The sequence below is a fragment of the Pan paniscus genome, chromosome 2 (genome assembly GCF_029289425.2).
Source record: "Pan paniscus chromosome 2, NHGRI_mPanPan1-v2.0_pri, whole genome shotgun sequence".
NCBI lineage: Eukaryota > Metazoa > Chordata > Mammalia > Primates > Hominidae > Pan > Pan paniscus.
The window spans coordinates 133657311-133684160 of record NC_085926.1 but is presented as its reverse complement, the minus strand read 5'-3'; the positions used below and the strand labels follow the sequence as shown (position 1 = coordinate 133684160).

Sequence of the window (26850 nt, the reverse complement as noted above, 5' to 3'; positions counted from 1 at the left end):
ACTTTGCTGTTCAGGAGACTGAGGCTGGGGAGGATAAGCTGCATGATCCAGGCCATCCAGGGATACCTAGGATGGGGCTGATATCAGAGTGCAAGACAGTGGGCGCCTATTCACCAGATCTGCTCCCGTGTCCTAGGTGATTTCAAAGCACCGTGAACTCAAAGAGCTCAGCTGTCTCTCAGCTCATTGGCATCGTTTTTGTTCAAAATATTTCTGATTTGCAACTAATGACTTTTGGTGTTTTTTAGTTATCAGTTGACCTATTTTTGTTGGTGGAGTTTATTTTTTCTGTAAACGTTCTTATTCATTTTCAAGTTAAATAAAATCTGACTTTTATCCCCAAAGGAACTTAGATTTCAAACCCCTGACTTGAGCAGGATTTTGGTTGGAGTTTGGGTTTGACTCATCTCTTTGATTAAAGGCTTATCTTCTTCTAAATAACATGTCTTAATAGTTACTCTTTCCCTTTCTAGACCTTCTAAATTTAGATAAATGAGACCAATTATCGCTTCCAGAATGTTCAGTTTCTACTCTGGTCCTAAAATTTGGTCTCTAAGAGATGTTGATTTTCTTCCTGTGGGATCATTTAAATTCTGCATTTTCCCAGTTGGTATCGTTATGGGAGGGGAGGAGGACTGTGGGCGGGGCAGGCTGGCTGCTTGCTAACCAGGAGACACAAGGAGGGGCTTTCAGCCTCCTGGGAGCCTGGTTGTGACCCACAGAGACCTCACCAGCTGTGGGCAGAGGGATGGCCTGCGGCAAGGTAGCTGGTGCATGAACAAGCCTATGAGATCATCGTGTCTGTGGATACCCAGGTAAGGGAGAGAAACCTCTGAAAATGTGCTATGATGATGTGAAAACTGCAAGGGGAGGAGAGATGTTTTTCAATTCCTTTTCTTCTTTGCACCTTCCAGAGATGATCTTGAATCTGTGATGGGCAGATATGGCATATCCATACATCATTTCAATACATATTTATTAAGCACCTACTGTGGGCCAGGCACTGAGCCACACTGTGCATAGCGGGTAAACAGGAAGACACAACCCTGCAGTCTGGAGAAAAGGAGGGTTTGCTGCCAGGGGCAGGGAGAATTATTCCTAGCAGAGCCTCAGAGCTTGGGAGAATAACTTGGGAACTGCTTATGCTATTGTAAGACCTGGAGATGGGGAGAAAGAACCAGAGGATTTCTTTTCTCTGATGCCTGCCTGCTTTTCTCTGCTGAGTTTCCCAGCCTCATCAACCCTGACTACCTACCTGCTCTCCCACCCAGACTCTCCCCGCAAAATGTGAGCCTGTAACTCTGGATCCCCAGGGCCTCAGCAGACAGAAACCGTTTTGGGCAAGACACAGTTAGTGTACAATCTGAGATTGCTCAGATGTAGGGCTGAACAACCCATGCTTGATCCCTGGATATGAAACTCACTAGCACTAGGGTAAACAGATTTAGAAGAGGAATGACCATTTACCCAATTAAAAATAGAATCCTTAGAGCAATCTAGAAGTCTAAAATGTAGGATGATTGCAGTGTAAGTACACACTAGCTCTGTTCAGAGGATGGTATTTTAACTAGAATCCTTGGGCTGATCCCACTTTTCCGGGCTTCTGAATATTGACTTCTATGTGAAATGTTATTCTGTGTGTGAGCATATATGCATTTTTTTTTTTCTGAGAAGGGAGTCTGTAGTTTTTATTAGATTCCTAGCAGGGTACTGTTTTAGGGTCCAGGAGCCTTGATTCCATCCCTTGGCTCCTATCTTTACCAGCTGAGGTAGGGGAGTCACATGGGCTCTGTTTTCATCTACAATAGAATAAAATAACAGCATCTTCCTCACATGGCTGTTATGAAGTTAAAATGAGAAACGTGGGTAAACTACGTGATTTGCAAACCATACACTACTACATGAATGCCTGGAATGGCCATGTGGTCCTCGTCCCTCCTTCCCCATTACCTCTCCCTTTCCCCTTACCTCCTCCCAACCTAGTTAACTTCTAATTGTTCTTCAATACCCATTTCCAGGAACACTTCAAAAAAGCTTCCCCTGGCTGCTAAGCTTGCTCCTTCTGGATAAGGTGTGCCTTCCCCCTTCACTGTACTACCCTACTCTTAGCTGACCTCTAATAACATAAATTCTACCCTGTTGCAATCATTTACTTCCTCTTCCTGACCTGGCTCTTCTACCCAGATTGCATGATCCTTGAGGACAGGCATGTTGACCTGGTTATTTTCTCTGCCTGTCACAGTGTAGCTTTAATATAATTTTATTCAATCGATAAAATGTTAGTTAATTTATTTTTAAATTGTGCTTTAATGAGCTAACTCCTGATTATTTTTATCTATTCATCAAAGGCAGACTTAGTTCCTTTTACTATGTGTAAATGAAAGTGATAAAATGGAATCCTTTAAGAGCATCTTACTACTGTCTATTAGGTTGGCCTTCTAGCAAATTAGTCTGAATTAATGAGGGTTCATCTCCCTCTGTTGAGGGAGGCAGGAAATAAAGCAGTTGCATGCTGCGGTGCCAGGCCAGGTACTGTGACTACCACAGTAACTTCCCTCCTCACTCACAGAACGGCACACGCCTCTGTAGCCTACTACCTGTGGCACAGGCTGATCAAGGGGATTAGGTCTGGGGCTATACAACTCTAGAAAGTCTCGGCAGGGCGTGGTGGCTCATGCCTGTAATCCCAGCACTTTCGGAGGCTGAGGCGGGTGGATCATGAGGTCAGGAGATCAAGACCATGCTGGCTGACACGGTGAAACCCTGTCTCTACTAAAAATACAAAAAAAAAAAAAAAAAAAAAAAATTAGCAGGGCGTGGTGGCAGGTGCCTGTAGTCCCAGCTACTCAGGAGGCTGAGGCCAGAGAATGGTGTGAACTCGGGAGGCAGAGCTTGCAGTGAGCCGAGTGAGCCACTGCACTCCAGCCTGGGCGACAGAGAGAGAGTCCGTCTCAAAAAAAAAAAAAAAAAAAAAAAAAGCAACTCTAGAAAGTCTCCCAGAGGCAGCACACTGCTGTGGCAACAGGCTGGCCTGAGCCTCTCTCAGCCCCTTTCATAGGCACTGTAATCTTCTGATCATCTTCTACTCCTTTTCTTTGTTATTTACTGGCAGTAGCCATTGCAGATGTGTCTTCTGAAGTTCCTCTTCCTGGTCTCTCCTGGATTTTCCTCTATTTTGTCTCCTGCTCCCATTGCAGGAAGTGCCACAATTTCCATCCTCCCTGCTTTCATTTGTATTACTGGAAGGAAAAAAGAATTATGTGCTTCCCATCAACTCCAACTCAGCTGGCACTAGACATTGTGTAGAGTGATGTAATGTTACCAAGGAGGAAATTATTAAAAGGATGAGGCTAATTTTCTAATTCACACCTGGAAAGCAAATCTGATGGTGCTTGCACAGATCTTTAATGAAATAACATTGTCTAAGAAGTTTCCAGAGAAATTCATCACTAATTGATTTTTGAACTGTGGAAAAAGATAATACAGAGAGATGAGATATTAGCTTCCCTCTGGCCTGACTCCACCACGAGCTTTCCAGTTCCTTAGTCTGCTTTTCCATGGAAAATCGATAGCAGCTTTCTGAATTGGTGTTGCAGACAGTAAGGCCCACATAAAGGCCTATATTTGGATGGGATGTGTTTTCTTTCTGCTTCAGTTTTCCATCATCTGGGCCCTGCTGTGAGTTCTTGGTGAAAGCCATGGATTTCCATGGTAGAATTGGAAGATTCATTTTGTGACACAAGAGAAAGGCAGCAAGCAGGAGAAATGCACTTGGGCTCAGGTTGGGTGTCCTCAAAACTGGCAGGTCTGTAGTGGGAACACAAGGGCACAGCCTTCCCTTTAACTTCAGAGGCTTCTCAGACTCCCCCAACCCCAACATATGCATTCTTTATGTATACTTACATATTCTTTGATAGGGACCACTGAAAGTTTCTTATTCTTATATAAAGTATGAATAAAAGCATTTAAATAAAATTCTGTTTTTAAAAAGTCGGCCTGAAACATGTAATCCAATTTAAAACTGAGTGCCACCTATGCAAAGCCACCTCTATGATTAGTTCCCCAGCCCTTCTTCACCCAAGTTGCCATGTTCCTGTCCATCCTCTTCAGAATTTTTGAAGATGCAGCTCCTGGGTGTTGAACTCCTGGGCTAGCCGGAGAGGTTCTTCTTGTATTATCTCCTTGCAGCTGCTCAATTCCATCTGACTTCTATGAATTTAAAGGAATTTTGAGAATCAATAGAGTTCCAGATCTCAGGAGAAATAGCTTTGGCTTAAAGGGACTTACTCCAAGTCTGGCTTGTAAATGTATTAAGGCAGCTTGCCTCAACTTGAGGTGCCCTTCATAGATCCAACCGGTAGACTTTGCCAGGTCCTCTGCTGCATGCTGGTGAGCGATTAAGACCTACTTTTGGACCTACTTTTGTACTACCAGAGCTCACAGCTGGTGAGATGGAAGTACCATGGCAGGGAGGCTCAAAATGCTATGACCTCTTTGAGGTCATATGTCTCCTTCAATCTTGGGGACCCCAGGAAGATTTCCAGAGGAGGGGCTGCTGGGCTGAATCTGGAAGGAGGGAGGCTATGCCCACTCTTTTTTTTTTTTGAGACGGAGTCTGGCTCTGTCGCCCAGGCTGGAGTGCACTGGTGCGATCTCAGCTCACTGCAAGCTCTGCTTCCAGGGTTCACGCCATTCCTGCCTCAGCCTCCCGAGTAGCTGGGACTACAGGTGCCTGCCACCAGGCCTGGCTAATTTTTTGTAATTTTTTTAGTAGAGATGGGGTTTCACCATGTTAGCCAGGATGGTCTCTATCTCCTGACCTCATGATCTGCCCGCCTTGGCCTCCCAAAGTGCTGGGATTACAGGCGTGAGCCACCATGCCCGGCTGGCTAAGCCCACTCTTTAACTCATAAACTTTTCCCTCCAGGGAGCCTCATACATCCCCTGTGGCCCCCACCCTGGACTTTGATATGGAATAATCTCTTATCATATCAGGATCTTTGCAGGATTTTTCTGCTCTTCTTGTCAATGTATATTTAACTCTGCTTTATCCCCACTCCTCTTACAAACTCTCACCATGGCTCTTAGGGATCTGTTAGGCTAGTTCTCAGTATGGTGTTGATGATAATAGCAGTTCCAAAGTTCACTCTCAAACTGTTATTCCCATTTTCACCTTTCTTAGAGAGATTAATACAAGGCAGGTTAGACTTAGAGTCCGGGAGGCACTATTGGTGTGGACATTTCCTTGCTCTTAAAATGATGTTTAAGGATTCACTAACTCTGGCTTCTGTAAGACTTGCTTTTCTGGGTGGTTTGGACATTGAGTGCCCCTTTAGGAGCCTTGCTATGGTGTGTGGGTGGGTGCGGGAGGGCACCATCTGGTCCATGAAGGCCGGCGTGAAAGCCTTGTTCTGCCAAGGTGATGTTTACAGGGGCGGGAGCACTGATCTGTGGTCTGCCACTGACCATTTTGGGCAAGGTATTATCCCCTCAGTTCCTACCTCTGTAAATTGCAAGAGTTGAAAACCAACTCTGAGAGTTTCTGTAGCTCAACCATTCCGGGCTTGTCTATATTGGATGCTTTTTCACTCCTCATTTTTTAGGGCAATATGGAAACACACTAGCACCCTGCCAGAAAGTGAATTTAATTTATCAAGGGTGTAACCATTTATTTTTATTCAGTTTATAAAATAATATTAATTGCAATGATGTTAATAACAACCTGAAATTTTGTGGGGCTTGTCTAGTTTACAGTGTTTTTATATCCTTGATCAATTTGGGTCTCCAAGTCATCTCTATGAGGTGCCATTTGTGAGCACTTAACCATATGCAATGTAGATTCGTCATGTCCTTTAACCCTCTCAACAATTCTATGAGGCAAATATTATTATTATCTCAATATTTCAGATGAGGAGTCTGAACCTCAGAGAGGTAAAGTATCTTTCCTGAGGTCATGCAGCTAGTGTAAGTCTTTGGAGGACAGTTTCCTTCTATGGCGGTAGTGTGCCCACTTTCATTCTCTCTGAGCCCCTCTTATTCCAGAGACCTTTTAGTTGGCTATGTACTATTGCTATGCAGTGGGGTGGAGGGGCTGCTGTGTTTTTAGCTCTGAACAGCTTATAATGCCAGGTCACAGTGAAATTTCTTTGTGATTTGACCATGAGGCAGCATGACCTACCAGAGTTGGATAAGCCTGGGCAATGTGGGATGCTGTTCACTGGGGAAGGTAGCTAAGGATATGAACTGGGGATATAGCATGAAGAGAGAAAATGAAAACAGTTACGTAATTTGGTAGAGAACAGTACAGGAGTGGGACTTTTAGAGCAATTGAAGAGAGGTCTGAATAGTTGAGAGACTGGCTTTAGAGGCAACTAAAACTCCAAGGAGTCATAAGGAAAAGAGAAGGAGAAAAGATTCTTGCTTCTTGACCAGAATAACAGGAAAGTTAAGGGGGATTGAACGTAAGTGTTCAAACATTTGGAAGACAGTGGCAGGCTGTTGTAGGATTTCACTGAAGATGACACACAGAGGACTGGTTAAATTGGAGCACTGCAGAAGGCAGGTGCTTTGTTAGCTTCTAGGAAGGATTTCTTGGATGCCAGGCATTTCTAACACTGTAACAGATGTCAAGCTACTTGCAATGAACAGGATATCAGTCAAGCCACTTGGGTGCCCAGCACTCTTGTACACCCTTTCTAAGTTTGGGGAATTTCTCATTTACTGAGTCTGTGCCTCAAGTAGAAAGCCAGAAATGGGCTTTCCAAGCTTCCCTTGTATAGAATGCAAGCCTAAGTTCCTGACCAGAGGCACCTGTGTCTGGCTTCAGTTAGGAAGCCAGTGATGCTAGGAAGCAGATGTCCAGAGGAATTTATTCTGGTGAGAGAAGGGACATAGATATTTAGCATCTAGATGCAGCGATCACAGAGTTGATTGTGGAAACACACAGTGCTCAGTGCTGTGGGTGGGACCTGTGGTTTCTGTGTCAGTGGGGATGCTGATGGGGACCCCATGAAAAAAATCTGGAGGATAGTGTGATTGATCCACTGTTCCTGGCTGTAGGGCTTCCCGGAGACACTCCAGAGAACTAGCAATACTTTTTAATAATTTCATTTTCTTCTTAAATCAGCTAGGGAGTGTTCTTTTGTCCACACCTAAGAACCTTGACTGGTACAACAGGTAACTGAGGGCTCTTATAGAGTCTCTGGAGACTTTTAGAAGTAGGAAAAACACTTGGCTGTCAGTTCAGTATGATCAGAGTATGTATCAGTCAGGGTTCTTGGTTGCAAACAACAGAAACCAACTCTTTGTATTTTAAGCAGAAAAGAAATCTATTGAGGTTTCAGTGATTCAATGAGATGCTAAAGAATCAGTACAAAATATGGACAAAAAATGAGAGCTTGAGTTAAGAACCCTCTTAGGACAACTGAGCCAGGAAGCATCCTTTGCTTCTCTAGGATAGCGCTTGACCTGTCATTAGACACCAGGAATTAGATACCCTTATGGCTGCCAGGAATAAACCTGACTATCCCAGAGTCTTCATACCACTCACTCTAGCTTCTGGATAAAGGGTCTATCTGTCTGAATTTCCAGGGAATACATACAGGCAGAACCCCCAACCTTTGGACCTCTGAGGTAAGAGGCTGGGTACTGAACCCTACCAGCATTACACACAGGGCAACATTGACTCAAAGAGAAGGAGGAGTTGGATACAGCAATAATAGATGTCCATATCGGGGCTGGAAAAGGCAGTCACATGCAGCCTCATTGATCCTTGCATGGTTGCATATGAGTGTGTCCTCAGACCTGGAACATTTTCTTATATAGAGATAAAAAGCCGTCACAGCCTATGCTGGACTGATTGCCCTGTTTAGGAGTATCTTTCCCTGTTCTGGGTTTGATATTAACTTTTTTGTTTTGCTTAAGTATATGCATCATGTGGCACCACACCTGGCAATCCCACTGCTATATCTGTTCAGAACACAGTCCTTTGCCTTTAATACAAGAGGAGTGCATGCAGGCAATCTCCCTGCATCAGCTCCAGGGCTGGCTTACTGGCCATGGGAGACCAATGGTCACTATTGAAGCTGACCTTGCTCTGTCTTTTCTCTAAGATGCTGTTCCAACCAGTGCCTCTGGGAGTTGTGTCTTTCTTGGTAATCTTGACATCTACAAACCATGCAGTGGGTTGACATTTTGATACTGCCACTCCTGGTGATATGCAACAGGTCTCACTTGCTTGACAAGGGCACGTGTCTTTAGCTTAATGCTATAAGATGTTGAGCTGTAAGAGATAAATGCAGGACAAACTCCTAACAGATAAAGAGGCCTGCATTAGTCAGGGTTCTCTAGAGGGACAGAACTGGTGGAATAGTCATATATATAAAGAGGAGTTTATTAAGTACTAACTCATATGATCACAATATCCCACAATAGTCCGTCTGCAGGCTGAGGAGCAAGGAGAGCCAGTCAAAGCTCCAAAACTGAAGAACTTGGAGTCTGATGTTCGAGGACAGGAAGCATCCGGCACGGGAGAAAGGTGTAGGCTGGGAGGCTAGGCCAGTCTCTCTTTTCACATTTTTCTGCCTGCTTATATTCTAGCCACTCTGGCAGCTGATTAGATTGTGCCCACCCAGATTAAGGTTGGTCTGCCTTTCCCACCCACTGATTCGAATGTTAATCTCCTTTGGCAACACCCTCACAGACACACCTAGGATCAATACTTTGTATCCTTCAATCCAATCAAGTTGACACTCAGTGTTAACCAGCAAAAGGCCTCTATGCTGCAAAAATCAATGATGGGACAAAAAATCACTCTGTCTCATCCTGGTTTTTATTGTTTATTTACATACTCTATCCCCTTTTTATGTTACATTTCCCCCCATATTTAAAGCAACTGCTGGAACAATGGTATCACATGCTCCATGATTCATCCATCCATTCATCCATCCATCCATCCATCCATCCATCTATCTATCCACCTGTCTATCTATCTATTCACCCAGTAAGCATTTACTATGAACCTCCTCTGGGCGTGCCCCAGAAAGTTGCTGGTGATGCAAGAATTAATGAAGCGGTCTCTATTTATTTATTTATTTATTTTTATTTTGAGACTGAGTTTCCCTCTTGTCACCCAGGCTGGAGTGCAATGGCGTGATCTTGGCTCACTGCAACCTCCGCCTCCTGGTTCAAGCGGATTCTCCTGCCTCAGCCTCCCAAGTAGCTGGATTACAGGCGTGTGCAACCATGCCCGGCTAATTTTTATATTATTAGTAGAGACAGGGTTTCACCACGTTGGCCAGGCTGGTCTCGAACTCCTGACCTCAGGTGATCGGCCCACCTCGGCCTCCCAAAGTGCTGGGATTACAGGTGTGAGCCACCATGCCCGGCCAGCAGTATCTTTAAGTAGCTCAGTCAGTGAGGGAGTTGCTATGCAAATAGAGAATTACAATATAAGGTATATTAGTTTTCCGTTGCTGTGCAAAAAGTCACCACAAATTTAGTGGCTTAAAACAACACTGATTTATTAGCTCACATTTCTGTAGGTCAGAAACCCATTATGGTATATCAAGTTCAGGGCATCAGAAGGCTGAAATGGAGGTATTGGCTGGACTGACTTCTTGTTTGGAGGCTGTGGAATAATCTACTTCTAAGCTCATCCTTGTTGGCAGAATCCAGTTCCTCAAGGTCATAGGACTAAAGTCCCCATTTCCTTGTTAGCTGTCAGCCAGAGACAGTTCTCAGCCCCTAGAGGCTGCTCTTAGATCTTTGCCCAAGGGTCCCTCCATCTCAGCAGCTGAGAATCTTCCTCATGTTGAATCTCTCTGACTTTTATTTTTGCAACCAGCTGGAGAAAGTACTGTTTTGAAAGCGCTGTTTTTAAAGCACTCTTGTGATTAGGTCAAGACCACCTGATTAATCTTCCTATTTTAAGGTCAACCAAATAGCATATACTATATAACATAATGTAATTACAGGACTATAATCCATTATAATTGATGAAGGATTTTTCTTGACCCCTTTGTCAGACTTGCAACGGGGGTGCCCTGTTTACTTGGCTTACTGGGCCCAACCCCTTGCAGGAGGGAGCATGTGAGTGAGTGAATGCGGGATCTGATTGGCTGCTTTAAGGCGCCAGCAGGAGCAGGTTCTATGTGGGCCTCAAGGGACGTCGGTGCCCCGCTGGGGGTGCCTGCAACCCCCGAAGCCCCAGGGGATGTGTTACAATGCTCTCTTAGCTCTGCTGTCTGTGGACAGTGGTGTGTTATCAGCTCAGTGGGCCCCTTGCCTTGTTGCATGGAGTGGCTGCCCTCCATTAGTGAGGGCAGAGGGCCAGTGTGACAGCCTTTTTTGGGTACCCACACTTGGTAGGTCCTGATTGTCTGGCATCCAAGAAGAATGAGGTCACCCAGACACTTGAAGGATGGTGAAGGTGGATAATTTTATTAAGCAATGGAAAATGGCTCTCAGCAGAGAGGGGAGCTGGAGAGGGCACAAGACGGGCAGATAATCTTCCCCTGAAGTCCAGCTGTCTCTAGTCAGCTCTTCCCTGTAGTTAAGCAATCTCTCCGAAGTTAAGCTGTCTCTCCTCTGAAGTCCAGTTGTCCCTCTGAAGTCAAGTCACCTCTCTCCAGTCAAGCTGCTTCTCTCTCCTTTACTGACTGATTCTGGGGTCTTTATAGGCACAGGATGTGGGGCGAGGTGGGCCATAGGTAGTTTTGGAAAAGGGAACATTTGATTGGTAAAAAGACATTATTCAGAAAGAACCAACTGGGAGAGAGCCGGCAAACAGGGATAGAAGTTCTCACTTTGGGCCGTGGGTTTCAGGCTTTTCGGCTCAAAGGTGGGGTTTCACTGGAGACATGTCCCCAGTCTGCCTAGAATTTCTCTGCCTCCTGCCTCTATCATTATCATTGGCCCAGAAATTATGCAGCGCATAATTATGAAATTATGTACACTGGGAGGGGGTGTATGGAAAATCTTTGGGACATCACAGAATCCTGCCTACTATGCAAAGTGGCATGTGCTATTTTGGAGGCATACACAAGGAATCATAGGAGTACATAATTTTAGAGGTGGGAGAAGCCAGGGAAGTCTTTTTGGAGGGCTATTATCTGTAGGGGTGCCTTTGGAAGGATGTCAAAAGTTATTCAGTTGACAGGGTTGAGAAGCACTTAGCCCTACAAAGTGAAGATTGGTCATAGGACTGTTCCAACTAGAAGGAATGACTTATGTGGGGCCAGAGGTATGACACAGCATGGTGTATTTGGAAATAACAAGTTTGGGGTTACTGGAGAGTAAATATTTTCCAAGGAAGGGAGTGGTGAGATGGGGACCTGGAGAGGCCCGGAGGAGTCCAGACTAAGGATCTGGGAGAATCAGATCTTTGGGCCCTCTCACAAAATGTTTGATTTGGGGTGGGGCCCAATAATTTGCATTTCTAACAAGCTCCCAGGTGATACGGATGCTACTGGCCTGGGGCCACACTTTCAGAACTGCTGCTCTGCAGAATGAATGGGAAGAGAGCAATTCTGTGGGTCCAGTAGGAGGTCATGGTACTAGTCTAGCAGGAGATAATGAAGCTCTGACCAGGTTCAGAGCCAGGGCATTGAGGGTGGGTACAGTGTGGAGTAAATGGGATTTAAAAAAAGATTTAGGAGGGAGGCAGTACTGGGATATGGGTGTAAGAGACAAGGCAGTTAGGGCTGACCCCTGCTCTGGAGAGACCTGGAAGGAATCTTAGCCATGACCCAATCCAGCCCTCTAATTCCTCTGATGGGCAATGTGAGGCCCAGGGAGAGGAAGTCACTCCTTCAATATCACACAATTGTTGATATTGGCACTGGGACAGGGGAACCAGATTCCCTGGACTCTGCAACACAGCATTTGTGAATTAATTTGGAAGGAAGAAAACAAAATAAAACCAAGGCAGCCCCAGCTCTCCCAGAAACTCCTTGTCAGTCTCATTTCCCTGGCTCCTATCTCCTTTGTCTGCCACTTGGCCCAGCATGCTTCTGGGGTAAAAAGCATTGCAGCCTGTGTACAAGAGGAGAAGGAAGTTCCTCCCCTGGACATAGACCTATACAGGGTTCCTGAAGGAGAGGTCAAACTTATCAAAGGTGTTTTAAGTCTCCTAACTGATTCTTTCAGCCCTGGGCTCTTGGTTGCAGGAGAATTTTCATGGCTGAGATACTCTACCAGTGACAAATTTGCTGAAGCATGGAGACGAGATTGGGAAATTACAGCATGCTCCTTGGATTTCCAAAGGGACAATACTGAGTACGGACATTCCTTCTCACACACACGTACGTTGGAGTGCACACACATGAGATGGAGATCAATCTTAACCCCCAAAGGTCCATTTGTCTCACTGAAGTGCTTATTAAATGAATCTGTGTTTCCACTGGCAGCTCTGAGTCATCTAGAAAGGGAACACAATGCGATGTCAGTCAGTATTTGTTACTGTCAGAGCCTTCCTCGCAGCCTGCCCTGCGTTTATTGTCTTTTTGGGGCCCGTTTTATCCATTTTCTGTGGGTAAAGTCATTAATCTTCCTCCTGGCTCGGGTGCTGTGCATCACTGACAGCTGGGGTCCTGGCTTCCTGGGCTGCTGGGTAAGGGCACCTCCGGGCCTCTCGGTGACGGAGTTTTGATTAGAAAGAGTGAAGAGCAAGCCAAGCCTTTAAGAGGACCCAGGAGGCGGGGTGAAAGTGTCTGTGGTCCCAGAAGGCACTGGGGATCAGTGGAAAAGGTCACCCTGTTTTTGAATCATCTGCAGTGTACCCTGACACCAAAATACACTTAGTCCTATGCAGAGTCACTTGATAAAGAGGCTAATGAAGTGGAAAGATGTCAGCAGAGCTAAGCAGGCCAGGCTCTCGGGGATGCACCATGATTCAACCTTCTGTTACCATGGAAACCAGGGAGGCTTGGCTTCCTTTTTTCTCTCCTTCCTTTTGGAAGGTCTCTCCTTGGTAACCTTGACCCTTTCACATTGGCAGCCAGAGATAAGAAATTCCATTTTCCCTTATCTGGTCATGGTTGGCTGGTAAGACTCTGATGGGTGTGTGATGGGGGAGGGGTGCTGGCCAGGGGCTCTGGAGTGCCTTAATTCAAATGCATAAAGTGGAGGGTGGGAGGCGATAGAAAAAGAACACAGTTAATTAAGGTTGATATTGCAGAGAAGGTTGTTTTCTGAATAATAAATTCTGTGGGCTTCAAAAACAAGTGCAATTAAAGGAGTGCAAAAAGGAGAGACAGTTGAAGGGCAGAGGAGGACCAGTCTTTTCGGGGGTGAAAAGGGGGATACAGGGTGCATCTAAGAGGCCCTCACTATGCTGGGATCTTGATAGGCAGAACAAATACTGTGTTTGATGATCATTTGTGACATTGCTGCCTGTACAAATGCTCTTTGCCTTGAGCAGTCGAGTCATTTACATCCTTAGCTAAAGAAGGGCTTTGAAGTTGATCCAGAAGGGAGGATTGGCCTTAGGTTGCTATCAAGGAGAGGGCTTTTGCTTCAATTTACTCTCAGAAATGTTGTTCCTGGGCAGACGTTTCCTCAGTCATGTTGTACATCACTTTTCAGTTCAAGTGCCCACTACACCTTTCTGTTCTCTGTGTCTTCTGGAATAAATTATTGATTGAGAAACATGTATAAATTCCTGGCCAGTTAAAGCTTGGTGCTCCTTGGGCTGGACGTCCAATCCTGAATCAGACAGAGGAGTGGGTGGCCAATGACATGCAGTATTAACATAGCCCCCTTACCCACCCCTCAATAGTAATATGGGTTTGAACGAGTTTTTACAGAAAGAAATATAGTGTCAGCCTCACCCAAACATCTTTTCTGTTATAGAAACCTTTACTTAACTTCAACAGATGTCAGGAAAGTAATATGTATCTTTTACAATAATTATTATAAAGGTAAAAATCTTAGCCTGTCCTATGTTATAAAGGTGTTTTTCTTTTACGACTGTGAATCAGGAAACACATCTGCAGTTGTGTACAAGATCTGGGAGATCTCAGATTTGGCTAGGCTACCGGGGAGGAAGTTCTCCATGGTTGACAAAGGTGGCTGGGTTTTCAGGATTTTCCTAATCCACCCATTCTTATCACATTTTAATTGGTGACCCCACTTGGGGCTGGGGTGATGTGACTGGGAAAAGGGCTGGAGGGAACCACACTCCCTCATCCAGCTAAGAACCACACTCCCTCATCCATATTCCCTCATCCAGCTGGCGTAGGGGAACACTGAGAGCAGAAGGGATTTTTACCTCCCTTCACATAGATTGTGTATAGAGATTTCCTGTGTATGACATAGATTATGTATAGAGATTTTCCTGTGTATGATTTATCAATAAAGAATTGCTCAAATAAATTATGCTACATCTATAATGGAATACAATGCAGCTGAGTAAAAGCATGAGGAAATGCTGGAATGATATGGAAAACATTCCAGCATCTATTTTTAAGTGAAAAAAGCAAGAGCAAGCAGTGTATGTATTATATTTTGACTTCTATTAGAAAAGGGAGAGAATCAAGAACATATCTTCATATATGATTGCATTTCCATAAAAAAACCATGGCAGTACACAAAATCAATAAATAAAATAAATAAATTTAAAAAGCAGCCAGTGGAAGGATGGGGTGAGAATTAGATTGAAAGGCAGACTCCATATATACACTTTTAAATTTAATTTTTGAACCACACACGTTTATTACTTATCCAAACATTAAATGAATAGTAGAAAACACAAAGTTAAAATTACAAAATGGTAAACGAAAATATAAAAAAAAACAGGAAAAACCAGTAAAATCTCTTCAAAAATTCTTTTCCCTGTGTTCTTGCTTGGGGAACTCTTTCTTTCCTTTCTTGCTGTCTCCTGTTTTTCCTTTTCTTCCTTCCTTGTTAGAAAAGGGCTTTAAGATGAATTGAGGGGAGAATAAATACATATACTACAAAACAGATTTTAAAAAGTTTTCTTGGAGCTGATGATGTCAGCAAGATGGCAGCATCAGAGATAACCCACTTATATTGCCCCACAATAATAAAAATTCTGTACCCATTTACAGAACGCAATCTCTTAGAGGGAGCCTTGGAATTCAGGTAGGAGGTTATGAAACCTCAGTGGAGTCTAAGACATAGGAAGGCCATTCTGAGAGTGCATGCCAGCACCAAGGTAGCAGACCCTACAATCATGCTCCCAGGTTCAAATCCAGAAACAGCTTAATTCCCCAAAGAGCTTGGCCACGGCCCCATTTGGCCTTGAGCCTTCAACCAAAACTCTTTTCCAAGGAGTCCAGGAGGAATCATGCACATTAATGCCTCGGCAGGAAGGCTTGTCTGTCCGCTGGTATCAGTCTCAGCAGCAGATCTGAAGGTCACCCTGTATCTCAGCTCCAGCCCTCTTCAGCTGGTCTCGGAGGGAAAGCTGTCTTTATCTTGAAGACTGGGCATTACCTATCTGTCTAAACTTCTATGAGGAGCCCACCAGCCACCATTCCACAGCAAATCCTGAGGGGGCACAGTATCAGCTATGTCTCCTTTTGCTGCAATTGGGGAACCCTCTTGCCCATGCAGGAAATCACTGGGAAATATACAAGTCTGGGACAATGGGGCAAGCCTGTCAGCCTCTGTCCCATGGTGAATTCTGAGGGGGCTCATTCTTGGCTCCAGCCCCTCTCTCAGCAATCAAGGAACTGTCACACCTATACAATAAACTTCTGGTAAATGTGTGCCTGTTGGGCACATGGGACAGACTTGCAGAATTGGGTCCCTGGTTAGCTTTCCTACACAACCTGGGTATCCTCCTTGAGTCTTCTTCCCCAAGTCCATCTGGGTCGAGGTGCCGCATCAACCTTGAAGCTACAGCTAGACTTATAGAGAATCTGAGCTTAGGGCGCCCTCTACTGCTGACATAGTTCCAGTAGTCACTGACTCTGAAAAAGGTCAACTGGCTTAGATCGTTGGGCAGGCCCACTCAAGAAGGATGGGCACAAACACAAGCAGACTACAAAGACTGGAATACATACCTAAGTCTTCAAAGCGTAGGCATCAACATATGTCTGCTGCAAGGATAAAGAACAATCTGGGAATTATGACCTCATTTAACAGACAAAACAAGGCACCAGTGACAGACCTTAAAGGGGTAAGATGTGTGCTCTGTCAGACAATGAATTCAAAATAGCTGTGATAAGGCAGCTCAGTGAACTTCCAGAAAACACAGATAAACAATTCAGAAATTTATTAGAGAAATTTTACAGAGAGATTTAAATAATACAACAAATTCTGGATGTAAAAACTACAATGAATGAAATAAAAAATTCGATAGACAGTATAAATAGCAGAATTGATCAAGCTATTGAAAGAAAGGGTGACCTCAAAAAACAGGCTATTTAAAAATACATAGAAAAAAAGACAAAATAATAAAAAGGGATGAAAAAAGCTTATGGAATCTATAGGCTATGTTCAAAAAAGCAAACATTCATATCATTGGAATTTAAGAAGTAGCAGAGAAACACGAAGGTGTAGAAGGCTTCTTCAATGAAATGATAACAGAAAACTTTCTAAACTTTTTATATCCAAAAGGTTATACTTATCCAGGTAGAGGAAGACTAAAGTTCACTAATCAGATACAACCCAAATAAGACTACCTTAAGGCATAGGATAATCAAACTCTGAAAGGTCAATGTGTTAGTCTATTTTGCGTTGCTATAAAGGAACACCTGAGATTGGGTAATTTATGAAGAAAAGAGGTTTTTCAGGCTGTGTGAGAAGTGTGGTGCCATATGTGTTTCTGGTCAAGAGCTCAGGAAACTTTTAATCACGGCAGCAGGGGAAGGGGGAGCAGGCATGTCACATGACAAGACAGGGAGGAAGATGGTGGAAGGAAGGTGCTATTCTCTTTAAAAAAATCAGCTCTCATGAGCTCTCATGTGACCTAATAGAGTGAGACTCACTCAGTACGACAGAGAGGGCAGTGAGCTATTTATGAGGGATCTGCCCCCATGACTCAAACATCTGCTACTAGTTCCCAACTCCAGCATTAGGGGTTACATTTTAACATGAGATTTGGTGGGGACATATATCAAAACTATTTCAGTCAAAGACAAAGAAGATTCTGAAAGCAGCAAGAGAAAAGAAACAAATAACATATAAAGGAATTCTAATACATATGGCAGCAAACTTTTTAGCATACACCTTGCAGACTACAAGAGAGTGGGATGATATGCTCAGAATGCTGAAGGGAAAAAACTGTCAAACAAGGATATCATACCCAGCAAAACTGTTTTTCAGAACAGAAAAACAAAAGCTTAGGAAATTTGTCACCATCAGACCTATCTTACTAAAAATGCTAAAGGGAGTTCTCCAAATGGAAACAAAAGGATGCTAACATGTAACAATAAAATATCCGAAGGTATGAAACTTACTGGCAAAAGTAAGTATACAAACAAGTTCAGAATACTTTAATACTGTAATTGTGATGTGTAAATCATTTATATCCTTAGTATGCAGACTAACAGAGAAAACAATTAAAAATAATAACTAAAATAATTTGTTAAGAGACAGGCAATATAAAAGATGTAAATTGTGACATCAAAAATCCAAAATGTTGGAAGACAGTGGAGTTGAAGTGTGCAGTTCTTTTTGTTTCTTTTTTTCCCTTTGTGATCAGTTAGATTATCAGTTTAAATAACTTGTTATAACTATAGGATGCTTATTGTAAGCCACGTGGTAATGACAAAGTGAAAACCTATAATAGAGACACTAAAGTTACAAAGCAAGGAATCATAGCATGCTCCTGGAGAAAATCACTTAATCACAAAAGAAGAGAGTATGAGAGGAAGAAGGTAAAAAAAAAAAAAAGGGATCTACAAAACAATTAGAAAGAAGTAACAAAAAGGCAGTACTAAAGCCCTTACCTATCCATAATTACCTTGAATGTAAAAGATTTAAATTTTACAATTAGAAGACATAGATGGCTGAATGGATTAAAAAACAAAGACCCAACTATATGCTGCTAACAAGAAACCCACCTTCACCTGGAAGGACATAAATAGATCAAAAGCAAAGGGATGGGAAAATATATTTTATGCAAAGGAAAACCAAGTAAGAGCAGGAGTAGCTATATGTATATAAGATAAAATAGACTTTATGCCAAAAACTGTAAAAAGGGACAAAGAAGACCATTATATAAAGAGGTCAGTACAGAAAGATAATATAAAAATTATAAGTATACATGCACCTAACATTGGAGTACATAAATATATAAGGAAAATATTCAATAAACTTAAAGGGAGAGATAGACTGCAATACGATAATAGCAGGGGACTTCAACACCCCACTTTTAGCAATGTGCAGATCATCCACACAGAAAATCAACAAAGAATTGTCAAGGTAAGCCACACTCTAAACCAAAGACATTTTCAGAACATTCCACACAAGAGTTGCAGAATACTCATTCTTTTTAATAGTACATGGAACATTCTCTGGAATAGAACATATGTTAGGCCATAAAACAAGTCTTAAACATTAAAAAAATTGAAATCATACCAGTATTTTTTCCTACCACAATAGAACAAAACTAGAAATCAATAACAGGAGGAAAGTTGGAAACTGTAAAAATATGTGGAAATTAAACAACACACTTCTGAAAAACTAATGGGTCCATAAATGAATTTTTAAAAAAATTAAATAAATTTCTTGAGACAAATGAAAATGGAATCACATATCCCAAAAATCTGTGGAATATAGCAAAAGCCCTTTTAAGAGGGAAATTTATGCAATAAATGCCTACATCAAAACAGTAGAAAGACCTCAATTCAGAAAGCTAACTGAAAAACAAGAACAAACTAAACCAAAAGTTAGTGGATGAAAAAAAAAAGATCAGAGCATAAATAAACAAATTACAGAAGATCAATGAAGCAGAGTTAGTTTTTTAAAAAGGTAAACAAAATTGACAAACCTTTGGTTAGACTAAGAAAAACGGAAAAATACTCAAATAAATAGAGAGATGAAAAAGGATAAATTACAGCTGATACCACAGAAATACAAAGGATCACATGAGACTGTTGTAAATACCTAACTGCCAAAAAGTTAAAAAAACTAGAAGAAATGAATAATTTCTGGACACATACAACCTATCAAGATTGAATCACGAAGAGATAGAAAAATCTGAACAGATGAATAACAAAAAAAACAAGATTAAATTGGTAATAAAGGTCTCTTATCAAAGGAAAGCTCTGGACCTGGTGACTTCACTGCTAATTTTACCAAACATTTAAAAAAGAACTAATACTGGACTTTCTCAAACTATTTTAGAAAACTGAAGGAGAGAGAATTCTTCCAAACTTATTATTGGAGGCCAGTATTACCTTGATACCAAAACCAGATGAGGACACAACAACAACCAAAGAAAATTATAGGGGAATATCCTTGATTAATATGGATGCAGTAATCCTCAGCAACATACTAGCAAACTGAATCCAGCAGCATGTTAAAAAGATTATTTACTATGATCAAGTGGGACTCATCAAAAGGATGCAAGAATGGCTCAAAATATACAAATCAATAAATGTAATACATTACATTAACAGAATCAAGGAAAAAACCATATGATCATTTCAACAGACATAGAAAAAGCATTTGATAAAAATCAACATCCTTTCATGATTAAAAAATCCTCAACAGATTAGGTCTAGAATGAACATACCTCAACAAAATAAAGGCCACATATGACAAACTAATGGCTAACCCCACATTTAACATGGAAAAGTTAAAAGCTTATCCTCAGAGATCTGGAACTAGATAAGCATCCCCACTTTTACCACTTCTATTGAATATTGTACTGGAAGTCCTAGCCAGAGCAATCAGGCAAGAGGAAGGAAATAAGGGGCATCCAAAATGGAAAAAAGGAAGTCAAATTGTCCCTTTAGAGTATTCTATATATAAGACATGATCTTATATATAGAATACGCTAAAGATTCTACCAATAAACTAATAGAACCAATAAATGAATTTGGTAAAGTGGCAGGATACAAAATCAATATACAAAAATCAGTAGTGTTTCTATACTCCAACAGCAAACTATCTGAGAAAGAAATCAAGAAAACGATTCCATTTACAATGGCTAAAAAAAATTGGAAAGGGGTCAAGATGGTGGACTAGAAGCAGCTCATGTACACTGCTCTCATGGAGAAGAAACAAAAATGGCTAGTGAATGCTGACCCTCTAGGCTGATCATCTGAAAAACCATGTTGGGATCCATCAAAGCAGCAAGGGGACACAGAAGAGAGAAGTGAAGCTGAGCACCAGCCTGTCTGGGCTCAGTGTGGTGCCAGGAGAACCTCTCCGACATGGGAAAAGGTGAGTGAGTGAGAGGCCCCAGGAAGATTGGAAGATTCACGGTCTCCATAGGCACCTGTGCTAGACAAGAAATGGAAGAATCTCCCTGGGCCCGCAGCAACTCCCTTCTCCGATGCTTCTAGACTGAGGCAGAAAGCATCTGGACATTTTGCAGGGCAACTCTCAAGTCCATGGGGACCTTTACAGGCCTTGATCCCTGGAAGAGACCAGAACTGGTGCCATAGCCCCAACAGAGGCTGCAGTTGTAGTTCCTGGGAACAGTAAGATTGCTTCATCCCTCCTCAACAAACAGGGCTGGTGACTTCCAGCCCAGCAGTCTTGCTTCAGCCTGAACTTGGCTGAAGCCTGAACCACCCACCCCCACCATTGGTAGCCAGGCTGGCAATGCTTGCTAGAGCTTCTGGCCCAATAGTTCCACTTTTGTGTGAACTCAGCAGGGGGGCACAGCCTCCTGTTGTCCTGGGAAGCATCCAGACAGTAGGGTGCATGACCCCACCTGCCCCTACTACTGGTAGCCAGGAGTATAAAGCTTGCTAGAGCTTCCAGCTCAGTAATCTCACTTCTGTATGAACTCATCTGGAAGGTGCAGCTTCCTGTTGTCCTGGGAAATACCCAAATGGTAGGATGTGTGACCCCACCCACCCCTGCCACTGGTAGCCAGGTAGGCAATGCCCACTAGAGCTTCCGGCCTAGCGACCCCACCTCTGTGTGGACACAGCTGGAGAGTGCAGCCTCTTGTTGTCCTGAGAAACACTTGGACAGCTGGGCATGTAACTCCACCCACCCCTGTGGCTGGTAGCCAGACATACAGCACTTGCTAGAGCTTCTGGCCCAGTGGTCCCACTTCTGCATGAACTCAGCTGGAGTAGGCAGCCTCCTGTGGTCCTGGGAAATGCCTGGATGGCAGGGGTGGGTGGCTCCATCCACTCCTGCCACTAGAAGCCAGGCAGGTAATGCCTGCTAGACCTTCCAGCTTAGTGGTCTCACTTCTGTGAGAACTCAGCTGGAGAGTGCAGCCTCCTGTTCCAGGAAACACCCAGATGGCAGGGCACACAACTTACCCTTGCCAGATTGGCTGTAATGTGGTGTCCATGCACTTCCCAGGGAGACATGGGGTTGTGCCTGCCTGCAGAATTCAGGAAAAATTATCTTCCATGAAACTGAAACTGGTCCCTGGTGCCAAAAAGGTTGGGGATTATTCCTCTAAGCCTAAAATATTTACTATGTAGCCTGTTGGAGGCAAGTTTGCAGACACCTGATAGCCAGGCAGGCAACGCCTGCTAGAGTTTCTGGACCAGTGGTCCCACTTCTGTGTGAACTCAGCTGGTGGGTTCAGCCACCTGTTGTCCTGGGAAGCACCTGGACAGTAGGGCATGCATCTCTACCCAAACCTGCCACTGGTAGCCATGAAAGCCATGCCTGTTTAGAGCTGCAGGCCCAGAAGTCCTGCTTCTGCCTGAACTCTGAAGGCAGGCACAACCCCATGTTTCCCTGGGAAGTACATGGACAGCAGATTACGGCCAACCCAGCAAGGATAAGGCTTGTCTGACAACTGCAACCCCCGCCCAACTTCATGAGAGAGGTCAACATTCAAATTCAGAAAATGCAGCAAACTCCTGCAAAATACCACACAGGAAGACCATCCCTAAGACACATAGTCATCAGATTCTCCAAGGTTGAAATGAAAGAAAAAATTTTAAAGGTAGCAAGAGGAAAAGGATAGGTCACCTGCAAAGGTAACCCCATCAGGCTAACAGCAGACCTGTCAGCAGAAAACCTACAAGCCAGAAGAGACTGGGGATCTATATTCAGCATTCTTAAAATAATTTCCAACCAAGAGTTTCATATTCAACCTAACTAAGCTTTATAAGCAAAGGAGAAATACGTTTCTTTTCTGACAAACAAATGCTAAGGGATTTTGTTACCACCAGACCTGCCTTATGAGAGGTCCTGAAGAGAGTGCTAAGCATGGAAAGGAAGGACTGTTACTGGCCACTGCAAAAACACACTTACGTATATGGACCAGTGACATTATAAAGCAACCACATAAGCAACTCTGCATAACAACCAGCTAACATGATGGTAGGAACAAATTCGCATATATTAGTACTAACCTTGAATGTAAATGGGCTAAATGCTACAATTAAAAGGCACAGAGTGTCAAGAAGCAAGACTCAGTGGTATGCTGTCTTCAAGAGACCCATCTCATATGCAATGGCACCCAGAAACTCAAAGTAAAGGGATGGAGAAAAATCTACCAAGCAAATGGAGAAAAGCAAAAAGGACAGGTTGCTCTTCTAACTTCAGACAGAACAGATTTTAAACAACAAAGATCAAAAAAGACAAAGAAGGGCATTACATAATGATAAAGGGTTCAATTCAACAAGAAAACCTAACTATCCTAAATATATACACACCCAACACAGAAGTACCCAGATTCATAAAACAAGTTCTTGGAGACCCACAAAGAGACTTAGGTAACCACACAATAATAATGGAAGAATTTAACACCCCACTGACAGTATTAGACAGATAACTGAGGCAGAAAAAAGATATTCAAGATGTGAACTTGGACATTTGACCAAATGGACCTAATAGACATCCACAGAACACTCCATCCAAAGACAACATAATATACATTCTTCTCATCTGCACATGGCACACACTGTAAAATCAATCACACAGACATACAAAAATCCTTAGCAAATTAAAAAAAACCCCAGAAATCATACCAGCTAGACTCTTGGACCACAGCACAATAAAAATAGATATAAATACTAAGAAACTTGCTGAAAACTGTGTAATTACAAGGAAATCAAACAACCTGCTCCTGAATGACTTTTGGGTAAACAATGAAATTAGGCAGAAACCAAGAAATTCTTTGAAATTAATAGGAACAAAGATGTAACATAACAGAATATCTGGGACACAGCTAAGGCAGTGTTAAGAGGGAGTTTATAACACTAAGTGCCCACCCAAACAATTGAAAAGATCTCAAATTAACAACCTAACATCACAACTAGAGGAACTAGAGAACCAAGAGCAAACCAACCCCAAAGCTAGAAGAATATAAAAAAATAACCAGAATTACAGCTGAACTGAAGGAAATTGAGATGCAAAAAACCATACAAAAGTCAATGAATCCAGGAGTGGGTTTTTTGAAAAAATACGCAAGTTAGATAGATAACTAGCTAGATTAATAAAGAAAAAAGAGAGAAAATTCAAATAAACAAAATCAGAAATGACAAAGGGGACATTACCACTGACCCCACAGAAATACAAAAAATCTTCAGAGAATACTACAAACATCTCTGTGCACACAAGCTAGAAAACCTAGAGGAAATGGAGAAATTACTGGAAATATACAACTTCCCAAGATTGAACTAGAAAGAGACTGAATCCATGAACAGATGAGTAAACAATTCAGAAATAGAATCAGTAATAAAAAGCCTATTAAACCGAATAGGTCTAGAACCAGATGGATTCACAGCCAAATTCTACCAAATGTATAAAAAGTTGGTACAATTCCTACTGAAACTATTGAAACTGCCTTTGCAAAATTATGACTGTGACAACGAAAGAGAAATCTAACTGACTCCATCTTGGCTCTAACCTTTAAGCTGTCCTTGTTCCTTTCTGGGCATAGGCTGAACTAACTATGGGAGGAACTTAGTTTATAGGTTAAAACAAAGATTATAGTAGCCCTTTCCCAAAACAAACCTCCTTCTTGCATGGTGACTAGGCAGTCTTTGTAGGACTAAGAAATTATCCACAAGATTAGAAATTATGATTTAGGAGTCATGCAGCTGGAGGCTACAAGATTCTGACCTTCCCTAAACTGCTCCTAAGATTAGTGCTTGAGATATTTTGTAGACCCTGCAATGGATCAACTGGCACCACGCAGATTGATAAACTGGCTCATCTAATCTTGTTGCCCCCACTCAGGAGCTGACTCAGCATAATAAGACAGCTTTGACTCCCTATGATTTAATCTCTAACCTGACCAATCAGTACTCCTGGCTCACTGGCTTCCCCTCACCCACTAAGTTGTCCTTAAAAACTCTGATCCCTGAATGCTTGGGGAGACTGATTTGAGTAATAATAAAACTCTGGTCTCCCACACAGATGGCTCTGTTTGAGTTACACTTTTTCTATTGCAATTCCCATGTCTTGATAGATCAGCTCTGTCTAGGCATTAGGAAAGGTGAACCCATTGGGCAATTATTCTATTCCAAAAAACTGAGGAAGAGAGACTCCTCCCTAACTCATTCTGTGAGGGTAGTTCCATTCTGATGCTAAAACCTAGTGGAGACACAACAAAAAAGAAACTTCAAGTCAGTATCCTTGATTAACATAGATTAAAACATTCTCAACAAAACACTAGCAAACAACATTCAGCAGCATATCAGAAAGCTAATTCACCATGATAAAGTAGGCTTTATCATTGGGATGCAAGGTTGTTTCAACGTATGCAAATCAACAACATAAATAGAACCAAAACCAAAAACCACATAATCATCTCAATAGATGCAGAAAAGGCTTCCAATAAAATTCAACCTCTGCTTCATGTTAAAAACTCTTAATAGAATAGGTATTGATGGAATATACTTCAAAATAATGAGTTATCTGTAAAACAACCCACAGCCAACATCATACTGAATTGGCAAAAGCTGCAAACATTTCCCTGGCAATCCAGAGCAAGACAAGGATGCCTCCTTTCACCATTCCTACTCAACATTGTACTGGAAGTCCTAGCCAGAGCAATCAGACAAGGGAAAGAAATAAAAGGCATCCAAATAGGAAGAGAAAAAGTCAAACTATCTCTCTTCACATATGATATGATTTTATACCTGGAAAACCCCATAGTTGCTGCCCAAAAGCTCCTCAGTCTGACAAATAACTTGAGCAAAGTCACAGGATACAAAATCAATGTACCAAAATCAGTATCATTTTTATACACCAATAACATCCAAGCTGAGAGCCAAATCAAGAATGCAAGCCCATTCATAATAGCCCCCAAAAGAATAAAATACCTAGAAATACAGCTAACCCTGGAGGTGAAAGAGCTCTACAACAAGAATTACAAAACACTGCTGAAAGAAATCAGAGATGAATAAACAGATGGAAAAACATTCCATGCTCATGGATAGGAAGAATCAATATTGTTAAAATGGCCATACTGCCTGAAGAAATTTACAAATTCAATGTTCTTCGTATCAAATTACCACTGACATTCTTCACCGAATTAGAAAAAACTATTCTAAAATGCATATGGAATAAAAAGTGAGCCCAAATAGCCAAGGCAATCCTAGGCAAAAACAACAAGCCAGAGGCATCACATTACTCAACTTCAAACTATACTACCAGGCTGCAGTAACCATAATGCCATGATACTGGTACAAAAACAGACACATAGGGCAATAGAACATAATAGAGAGCCCAGAAATAATGCTGCACATCTACAACCATCTGATCTTCAACAAAGTTGACAAATGCAAGCAATGGAGAAAGGATTCCCTATTCAGTAAATGGTGCTGGGATAACTAACTAGCCATATTTGAAACTGGACACTTTCCTTACACCATATACAAAAATCAACTCAAGATGGATTAAAGACATACATGTAAAAACCTAAAACTAGAAACGCCCTGAAAGACAACCTAGGAAATATTATTATAGACATAGACCCTGGCAAAGATTTCATGATGAAGATACCAAAAGCAATTGCAACAAAAACAAAAATTGTCAAATAAGACCTAACTAAACTGAAGAGCTTTTGCACAGCAAAAGAAACTATCAACAGAGTAAACAGATAACCTAGAGAATGGAAGAAAATTTTTGCAAACTATTATTCATCCAACAAAGGTCTAATGTCCAGAATCTATAAGGAACTTAAACAAATTCACAAGCAAAAACAAACAACCCTATTAAAAAATGGGCAAAGGAAATGAACAGACACTTCTCAAAAAAGACATACATGCAGCCAACAGGCTTATAGAAAATGCTCAACATCACTAATCATTAAAGAAATGCAAATCAAAACCACAATGTGACACCATTCCATGCTAGTCAGAATGGCTATTATTAAAAAGTCAAAAAATAACAGATCCTAGTGAGGCTGTAAGGAAAACGGAACACTTATACAGTGCTTGTGGGAATGTAAATTCATTCAGCCACTGTGGAAAGCGATTTGGAGATTTCTCAAATAACTCAGAGCAGAATTACCATTCAACCCAGCAATCCCATTATTGGATACCTACCCAAAGGAATGTAAATTGTTCTACCCTAAAGAAACATGTGCACATGTGTTCATTGCAGCACTATTCACAATAGCAAAGACATGGGATCAACCTAGATGCCCATCAATGATAGACTGGATAAAGAAAATGTGCTACATATACACCATGGAATGCTACACAGCTGTAAAAAGAATGAGATCATGTCCTTTGCAGCAACATGAATGGAGCTGAAGGCCATTATCCTACGTGA

At 42.2% G+C, this 26850-nt stretch overlaps 1 long non-coding RNA gene across 1 annotated transcript in view; it reads left to right on the top strand.

Moving 5' to 3' along the window:
• The first annotated feature begins 703 nt into the window (after positions 1 to 703).
• The window catches only part of LOC117979772 (uncharacterized), a 187647-nt gene continuing 161500 nt past the window's right edge, over positions 704 to 26850 (top strand). The window contains exon 1 of the long non-coding RNA XR_010111656.1: positions 704 to 815. This is a non-coding gene — a long non-coding RNA (uncharacterized LOC117979772). The remainder of the gene's footprint in view (positions 816 to 26850) is intronic.